We start from the raw sequence: 10,643 nt of genomic DNA, 5'->3' as shown, positions 1-10,643 counted from the left end.
AACTTTTTTTTTGAACTTAAACCAATAATATTAAATTAAATCGAATCCGGCATAGAAGCCAATACATCAATCCTCAAGAAACTAGATAACCCCGGAGGCCCCTCCTCAACCCATACAACGTCTAGGAAAGAAGAGGCATTCCTAGCAAGATAATCAGAACACATGTTCCCCTCACGACGAACAAAAGATAACACAAACTTATCAAAACTAGAAGCTAAATTATGACAATCCTGGATAATGGAAAACAAGTAAGAGGCTCCCAAAGCTTTCTTCCATGCCTGCAACAAAGGTAAACAATCCATCTCAAAATGAACTCGACGAAAGCCAAGTTGAATGGACAGCTCCATCGCCCAACGAAGACTAAGTGCCTCAGCCACAGTAGGAGAGAGAGCAACTGTTGGGTACTTGGCAGCCGAAGCCAACACTTCCCCAACGTTGTCCCTAGCAACCATACCAAAACCGGCGAGATGATCCTTGTCCACCGCTGCATCAATGTTGACCTTTATCATGTCCTCTGCTGGCCGCTTCCACTTCCCGTCTCCATGCCCACCTCTAGCCAAGACCGCCCTGGTTTCTGGAACAATGAGCGCTGATGCACGAGCAAGGACATCCGCAAACTCAAACTGATTCTCCTCAAACACTAGCTTATTCCTAGCCTCCCACAAAGCAAACACAATCCGCTGAACTTGTGCCACTGCCTCCAAATCCAAATCTCGCGTCACCGTACGCATAAAATCCATGATCCTCATGCCAGGAGCCACACGAACACCAAGTTGGCTTGCAAACCAGCAACCTCTTGCTACATGACAGCCCAAGAAGAGGTGATCAACCGTTTCATCCTCTTGTGCACACAAAGGACAGCAAGAGTCCACATCAACACCTCGTCGGCGAAGCTTAGTTCTCACCGGAATCGCCCCTGTGCAAGCCCGCCAAGCAACCTCACGGACCCTTGGTAAACTTGGAGCCTTCCAAATTTTTTTCCACAAAACTGGTTCTAATCCCACCATAGCCGAGTAGGACGAAACATGTTGCAACTGCTGCTCTTGGAGAAACTCGTACCCGGACTTCGCCGTATAGACCCCATCCGCCGTTCCCAACCAAAAGAGAGCATCAACTTGTGGTTGGCGCGGGAGGGGAACCGCCAAAATCCTGGAAGCAGTAGCTGGACAAAAGGTCCACTCAATCAAAGGAGTATTCCAACCACCATGTCCTGGTAACATGAGATCAACAACTCGCTCAAGCCCTAGCTCATCCACCACATCATGTCTGAAATTAACTGGTGGTCCGGTGGTAAGCCAATTGTCATTCCAAATTCGCACATTGTTACCATCCCCAATCCGCCAACAACTCCCCTTCTGTACCATGGAAGAAGTTTTCAAAATGCTGCTCCACGCATAACTCGGTCTATACCCCTTCTTGGCGTAAAACATACTCCTGGCTGGGAAGTAAACTGCTTTAAAAACCCGTCTAAGAAGAGAATCAGGGTAATTGTTAATTCTCCACCAATTCTTTGCTACCAAATACAAGTTGAAAGACTTGAAGTCCCTAAAGCCAAGACCCCAGAATACTTGGGCTGGCACATAGTTCCCCATTTTATCCAATGGATACCTCGTCGAGTGACATCACCACCCCAATAGAACCGAGATACCATACTCTCAATCTCATCACATAAACCATCCTAAAAGACAAAACACGACATTACATAAGACTGTATTGCTTGCGCCACAAATTTAATCAAAACTTCTCTACCTGTAAGACCCAAGTTTTTAAACTTATGTCAAGTGAATAAAATTCTTTTTCGCGATTAGGGTTGATGTATCGTGAAGGGAAACCTGAACAAGAGTTTACTAAATGAAATAAATTTATGAAGGAGAAAGTTCAGGAAAAGTCTAAGGATTGTATCAGAATCGATAAAAGGTATAGCACGATCGATATACGCTTAAACCTAGGTCAGAAACCCTAGTAAATAGCTAGTTTTCACTTAAAGTCACTATGAAAACTAATTCCAAAAATCTTCAGAGAAATGTTAGAACTTCTCTTATTCCATATATAACAAGCGTTTCGAGGCGAAACCCTAGGATCTACGAACGTCCGATTCCAATCCTCGGAAGTTTGCCGAAACTAAAACCCTGGTATTTCAAAACCCTAGAATCAACTGACGATGAAGACTTTTTCTATTCAGAGCTTCAAATGAAGATTCCACACGCGTACACCCATTTCTCTTGATGATTTCAATCTTTCTTCAGAAGGAAATTTTCTATTCCGACATTCGATGCAAAAAGCAACTTATCGGGTAAAATAGTTTTACACCGACTTTGCATTAGTCGTCAAAAATATAAGGAAACCTCTTTTTAGTTTTGGAATTCTTTCGCCAAAACATATCTTAGAATTCACGGAGAATGACGCCGGAAAAATCGGAATCGCGAAACTTTCATTTTACCGCGTTTTTCCAACCTCTATATATTGCAAGAAAAGGAGAAAAAATGGCAAAACCTTCACCATTTTCTCTCCAAACCCGCGAGCTTCACCAAGAGAGGAGGAAGAAGAGATTTTTTTCATTTCTTGCTTGATCGTTGATTTGACAGTTGCTGCTTGAAGGTATCGAGGTATAGTCGCTAATCCTTACCTCTGATCGTCTTTTCCATAGCTTTTCTCTATGTCTTTCTGTGCTCATAGTTTTGAGGTTTTTGCAAAACTATCCTGATAATTCCATTTTTGATTCTAAACATCTTCCCTACGTTCTCCTGAGTATGTTTAGCTAATAATACTGCGCCGATTCTCGAAAAACTACCGTCGAGTTTCAATTCTGCTTAAAATACCCATTTTGGGGCAAAGCTTCGTCCTTTGGGCTGAAAACTATCGCCTTAGCTTAGTGCTAGTAGGATTAGTTGTCATAAACGTCGCTGGTGACGTCCCCATCCAATTTGCTTTTTGAAATTTCAGTTTTGAATTTCTGAGCTAAAAATAATGACCAAAATACCCCTGCGACAGTTTTTGATCCGATAATTTTTCCGAGTTTAGAATACCCTTAGTTACGGCTATTTGTGAATAGTGGCCGAGAGCTATAGAGGAGGAGGAGGAAAATTTATTTTTCAAAAACTTGTCCTTTCGCGCTAGATTATCGTACCTCGGAGTATATACTACTTCGTGTAGCCTTAGTGAGTATTGATTACTGAGTTTCTGATAGTTTTTGATGGAATTCTGTGATTTTACTCTAAAGGTGCTTTTCAGGATTTCCCTGAGGAGCAAGGCATCGATTGTGTAGGAAATTTCGAAGATCACCCTGGAGAATCTACAGGTGAGGGCTTCTCACTGAATCCTTAGTTAATGCTTAGGGTCGATGCTTTCGACATTGATTTACTGTTTATGCATTTGTTTGTGTTTGATTGGCAAAATGTTTTCTGAGGCTTTGGCTGACAATGTAGATGATTCATCTACTGAATGTTTTTGAGATTGACTTACATGCTATGTGCTATGTGGGTAATCTAGGATGTGTGATGCATGCTTTATATGCTAAGTGCTACGTGATTATTTTAGAATATGTTGATATATGACATGTTGGTTGATTGTGCTGATTTAATTATGCCTTTGCAATGATATCTGTGATTCTGAATAGTGAGAATAGCGGGCAGGTCATGCCGATTTTATTTTGAGATTTTGGGGAAAGTTTGATAGGACGAATGAGATTCGGGCCTTGTTATGGTTATAATGGATCGAGACATTCTCGGGGATTAAATGGGATATTTGGATGTTGAAAACTCATAAGACTTGCGATAAGACTAAAAGGATATTATTTTGTAAAGAAAACTCATAAGACATTAAACAACCTCTAAATCTTCAAATAATGATAATAAACTCGAAAGGAAGCTTAGGATGCAAATCTTAGTTTTGAAAAGCGAGAAGTGTCGTCGGATCCAAGTGTTGAGAATGTTGAGAAGTTTCGAGTATGTTGATACTCTTGTGCTCTGGGAGCAGTTGTGTTGTTGGGCTATCCGAGGGATAAGTCGGGAACTGATAGTTCCGAGTATGTTGATACTCTTTGCTCGTTGAGCAGTTTTGACCATCGGATTGAGATGAGTCGGATGATTTGGAGATCATCATGAGTTACTATGTTGTTGTAAAGAAGTGTCTTTTGTCGCAGAATCGACTTTACCTTAGGGTAAGCTTTTAGAGACAATATTTTACCTAGAACACGTGGCGACGTGTCGAGTGAGGTCGGAGACGTTGTTTGGCTAATCACTGCATTGCATGCACTCATTAAGTGGTTTAAACACGGTGAGATGCCAGACCACGACGGATTCCAAAATGGTCATAAGACCCGGATTTCCGCGTAAGAGCGCTGCTAGGTGACTCTTAGTAGCAGACCGAAATGGCAGGCCTTCGGGTTTTATGCTGATCTGACTACTGTTGTTGTTGGTATAAGAGGCACGCGGGCCGAAATGGTCCCACCGTGGCTGGTGCTAGGGCTGATCCGTTGATGTCCATCCTTTCCGGAATGCATATTGGTTGACTGGGTTAACCGGCATCTGCATATCATGCAACATGCATACTAACTTAGTTGCTAAGTGTGTTTGTTACTTGTTAATCCTATTTGGAACATGTTAATTGTTATTACTGTCATTTATGTTCGTTATGGAATATGCAACCCTAGGATTCTATCTCTAGTTATAAGCCTAAGTGGCTATTCTCTTATCTGTACCTATTGGGTTTAATAATTATATAATTCTTTGGAGTTGACCCTCGCGTCTTCTGTGTGTGTTTTGGCGGACAACGCCTTTGTCAGATGTCCATAGCGGATTGGTTCACAACGGTCCACCCTTCGGGGGGGATTAGATACGAGATGATAGACCAGGATGACCCCGGTTCGTGGGTGGTTGACCCCGCTAGCCATCGAGCGACGTACTCGGGGCGGATCATGGAGGATCATGTAGATAGGGTAGGAGTGCTGCGGAGATGCACTGTCAGTTTCAACTTGCCACCAGGTGTGCACTGAGGACCATGATTAGGAGGAGCACCACCGCCACCGTCGTCTTCGGATGATGAGGACCCCTCAGAGGAGAAGCCTGTGGGAGTGCATTCTTCAGAGTCCAGTTCACCCACTGTTGCTGTTATAGATGATCATGGTTCGGGCCCTAAGCCCGAGAGACCGGCACCGGAGCGCATCGCGGTTGCGAGAGGAGGACGGGTAGTGTACCTAGACTTGATCGTTCTGGATTCAGATTCAGACGATGATCATGCTAGCATGCAGGATTGAGTGCTGGTGTTGTAACACCCCGATTTCGGTGGCGTCACTTTAGTAACCAAAAGAAACTTAATGCGGAAAAACGTGAATATATTTTTGTTTCGATAATAGAACCAAAGACTGAAAGAAATAAAACTCTAAAACAAAAGATAACAGAACTAATTGTATAATATAAATACAGCCCCCGCTGTAAGTAGCAAACCACGTCACGAGTAAACCTCCAGTGACGGGAAGTAACAGAAGGTAACGCCCGTAGGCAAAGGTACAATCTAAAAGGAAGGTCAAGTGTTCGCAACACTATCCCTCAAAAATGAGAATAAGTTAGCCCATCGGCCTAAAACAAGACCTCCTAAGTCCAACCAACTCTCTGTAATTCCCGTAAAGAAACCACACAAAAAGCTATAGGCGGGAAACTACCCTGTCCCCAAAGAAACAAATGATGTTCAGAGCTAAGACTCTACTCCTACACTAATCCTATCTCGAGGAGCTCACACCAGCACTAAAACCTACATGCTAGCATGATCGTCGTCCGAATCTGAATCCAGAACGACCAAGTCCATGTACACCATCCGTCCTCCTCTCGCTACCGCGATGCGCTCCTGTTCCAGTATCTCAACCCTAGTTCCCCCCGAAGGGTGAACCGTCGTGAACCAGCCCGCCAAAGACATCTGACAATGGGCGTTTGTCCGCCAAAGCACACACAGAAGACACGAGGGTCAACTCCAAGGAATTATATAAATAATACCACCAATAGATACAGATAATAGAATAGCCACTTAGGCTTATAGCTAGGGATAACATCCTAGGGTTGCATATTTCACAATGAATATAATGACAGTAATAACACATAGCATGCATCAGATAAAATTAACAATTATCAATCACACTCAGCAACTAAGTCAGTATGCATGTTGCATGAAATGATATGACGGTTAACCCAGTTAACCAAATCAATTCCGGAAACGGATGGACATCAACGGATCAATCCTAGCACCAGCAACGGTGGGACCATTTCTGCCCGCGTGCCTCTTACACCACACAAAGGTAGCCAGATCAGCCGTAACCCGTAGGTCTGCCATTTCGGTCTGCTACAAGAGTCGTCTACAAACGCTCTTACACGGCATTTCGGGTCTTATGACCATTTTGGAAACCGACGACATTTTGGAATTCACTGAGGTCCGGTATCACGCCGTGTATTAACCTCCTATGTATGCATGGATGCAATGTGATTAGCCAAACAACGTCTCCGACCTCACTCGACACGTCGCCACGTGTTCTAGCTAACTTAATGTCTCTATAAAGAATACCCTAAGGTAAAAGTCGATTCTGCGACAAAATACAATAATCATAAAATGAGTGCAACCACTCACGATAACTCTTCGAGTCATCAATGCTCTCACGAAGTCTCACGCTTCAGTGGAGTCTCACACATTCACAAAGTCTCACGCTTCAGTGAAGTTTTATGCTTTCACGGGGTCTCACGCCCTAGTGAATTTACACACTTGCACGAAGTCTCACGCTTCAGTGAAGTTCCATGCTATTCACGAGGTCTCACGCCTCAGTGAAGATCCATGCTTTCCACAAGGTCTCACGCCTCAGTGGAGTATCCCGCATTCACAAGGTCTCACGCCTCAGTGAAGCTTCATGCTGTTCACGAGGTCTCACGCCTCAGTGAAGATCCATGCTTTCCACAAGGTCTCACGCCTTAGTGGAGTATCACGCATTCACAAGGTCTCACGCCTCAGTGAAGCTTCATGCTGTTCACGAGGTCTCACGCCTCAGTGAAGTATCAACATACTCGGAAACTATCAATTTCCCGGCTTATCCCTCGGATAGCCCAACCACATAGCTGCTCCAACAGCACAAGAGTATCAACGTACTCAAAACTTCATAACATTCTCAACACTTGGATCCGACGACACTTCTCGTTTTCCAAAACTAAGATTTGCATCCAAAGCCTCCTTTCGAATGTATTATCATTATTTGAAGATTTAGAGGTTGTTTAATGTCTTATGAGTTTTCTTTACAAAATAATATCCTTTTAGTCTTATCGCAAATCTTATAAGTTCTCGGGATCTCCTAATCCCCAAATGACACCAGAGAATGTCTCGATCCATGAAACACCATAACAAGGTCCGAATCTCATTCGTCCTATCAAACTTTCTCAGAACTCTCAAAATAAAATCGGCATGACCTGCCCGCTATTCTCACCATTCAGAATCACAGATTTCATTGCAAAAGCATAATTAACTCAGCACAATCAACCAACATATCATATATCAACATATTATGCAATAACCACGTAGCACTTAGCATATAAGGCATGCATCACACATCCTAAATTACCCACTTAGCACTTAGCATGAAATTCAATCTCAAAAACATTCAGTAGATGAATCATCTACATTGTCAGCCGAAGCCTCTTTTTGCCCGGGCAACAGTTCAGGAAGCGGAATGCATTAAAAACATTCTGTCTACCTATGAACGAGCTTCTGGGCAGGTAATAAACTTGGATAAGTCTATGCTGTCGGTAAGCCGAAATGTGCCAGAGAACTGTTTTGTAGATTTGCAACTGTTGTTGGGAGTAAAGGCAGTGGATAGCTATGACAAGTATCTAGGTTTTCCCACTATCACTTGTAAATAGAAGAGTCAGATTTTTAATTTTGTGAAAGAACGAGTGTGGAAGAAATTAAAAGGTTGGAAAGAACAAACTCTCTCGGGCAGGTAGTGTAACACCCCGATTTCGGTGGCGTCACTTTAGTAACCAAAATTAAAACTTAATGCGGAAAACGTGAATATTTTTTTTTTCGATAATATAAACAAGACTGAAATAAATAAACGCAAATGCGAGAGATAGCAGAACTAATATACAATATATATATATATACTACAGCCCCCGCTGTAAGTAGCAACCTCGTCACGAGTAACCTCCAGTGACGGAAAGTAGAAAAGTGTAACGCCCGAAGGCAATATGTACAGACTAAAGTAAAGGTGAAGTGTCCGCAACACAACCCTCAAAAACGAGAATAAGTCAGCCCAATCGGCCTAAAAGAAGACCTCCTAAGTCCAACCAACTCTCTGTGATTCCCGTAAAGAAACCACACAAAAAGCTATCAGCGGGAAACTACCCTGTTCCCAAAGGAAAACATAACGGTCAGAGCTAAGACTCTACTCCTACACTAATCCTATCTCGAGGAGCTCACACCTGTAAGACCCAAGTTTTTAAGCTTATGCTAAGTGAATAAAATCTCATTCACGATTAGGGTTGATGTATTGTGAAGGGAAACCTGAACAAGAGTTTATTAAATGAAATAAAATTATGAAGGAGAAAGTTCAGGAAAAGTCTAAGGATTGCATCATGATCGATTTAAGTTATAGCACGACTAATATTCGCTTTAAAACCTAGGTCAGAAACCCTAGTATATAGCTAGTTTTCACTTATAGGCACGATGGAAGTTAATTCCAAAAATCTTCAGAGAAATGTTAGAACTTCTCTTTTTCCATATATCACAATCGTTTCGAGGCGAAACTCTAGAATCTACGAACGTCCGATTCCAATCATCGGAAGTTTGCCGAAAACGAAACCCTGGTATTTCAAAACCCTAGAATCACCCGACTATGAGGACTTTTTCTATTCGGAATATCAAATGAAGATTCCACACGCGTACACCCATTTCTCTTGATGATTTCAATCTTTCTTCAGAAGGAAGTTTTCTATTCCGACATCCGATGCAAAAAGCAACTTATCGGGTAAAATAGTTTTATACCGATTATGCATTAGTCGCCAAAAATACAAGGAGACCTCATTTTAGTTTTGGAATTCTTTCGCCAAAACCTATCTTAGAATTCACGGAGAATGACGCCGGAAAAATCAGATTCGCGAAACTTTCATTTTACCGCGTTTTGCCAACCTCTATATATAGCAAGAAAGGTGAGAAAAATTACAAAAACTCCTCCATTTCTCTCCCAAATCCGCGAGCTCCATTGAAGAGGAAGGAAGAAGAGCTTTTGTTCAATCCTTGCTTGATCGTCGATTAATCAGTTGCTACTTCAAGGTTTCGAGGTATAGTCGCTAATTCTTACCTCTGATCGCTTTTTCCATAGCTTTTTCCTATGTCTTTCTGAGCTGATAGTTTTGAGGTTTTTGCAAAACTATCCTGAATATTTCATTTCTGATTCTAAACATCTTCCTTATGTGCCCAAGATCACTTCTGCCGGATTAGATTTTCCGTAATGTCGCCGGATTTCCGCCGGAATCAATTTATGCTTCAAATACCCATTTTTGGAGTAAAGCTTCAACCTTTAGGCTGAAAACTATCGCCTTAGCTTAGTGCTAGTAGGATTAGTTGTCATAAACATCGTTAGTGACGTCCCTGTCAAATTTGCTTTTTGGGATTTCAGTTTTGAAATTCTAAGTTAAAAATCATGACCAAAATACCCCTGCGACAGTTTTTGATCCGATAATTTTTCCGAGTTCAGAATACCCTTAGTTACGGCTAATGATAGCATAGGAACCAAGTTTGATCGAAGAAAAATCGAGTCCTACAATTACCTAAAGTGGCCGAGCCCTATAGGGGGAGGAGGAAAATTTCCTTTTCCGAAAACTTGTCCTTTCGCGCTAGATTATCGTACCTCGGAGTATGAACTACTTCGTGTAACCTTAGTAAGTATTGATAGCTTAGTTTTCGATAGATTCTGATAGTATTTATGTGGTTTTGCTCTAAAGGTGATTTTGAGGAATTCCCAGAGGAGCAAGGCTTTGATTGTGAAGGAGTGATAGAAGATAATCCTGGAGAATCTACAGGTGAGGGCTACTCACTGAATCTCTAGTTAATGCTTAGGGTCGATGCTTTCGACATTGATTTACTGTTTATGCACTTGTTTGTGGTTGATTGGAAAAATGTTTTAAGAACACTATCATCTGCAAAAAGAAGATGAGAAATTATAGGAGCAGTACGAGCAATTCTTACACCATGCAAAGCAGAGGGAGAAATAGCTTGCTGGATCAAAGCTGAAAAAGCTTCACCACAAAGAATAAAAAGATACGGAGAGAGAGGATCTCCCTGTCGCAAACCCCTATGGGGTGCAAAAATCGGTTGCGGATTCCCATTCAACATAATGGAAAAATTCACAGAACTAACACAATTCATAATTAGATCAACCTAATGCCTAGGGAAACCCATGTGTGTGAGAATACTTTCCAAGAAAGGCCATTCCACCCTATCATAAGCTTTTGACATATCAAGCTGAAGGGACATCATGCCATTACAACATGTAACACGTTTCTTCATGTAGTGAAAGCATTCGAAAGAAATCAACACATTATCTGTTATTAACCTGCCTGGTACAAAGGCGCTCTGGGCCTCACTAATTAAATCATGCAAGATCAATTTCAATCTAT

This window comes from Lotus japonicus, chromosome 6, assembly GCF_012489685.1.
Source record: "Lotus japonicus ecotype B-129 chromosome 6, LjGifu_v1.2".
In the NCBI taxonomy this organism is placed as follows: domain Eukaryota; kingdom Viridiplantae; phylum Streptophyta; class Magnoliopsida; order Fabales; family Fabaceae; genus Lotus; species Lotus japonicus.
The sequence above is the reverse complement of the archived record's forward strand: the minus strand, read 5'-3'. Positions refer to the sequence as shown.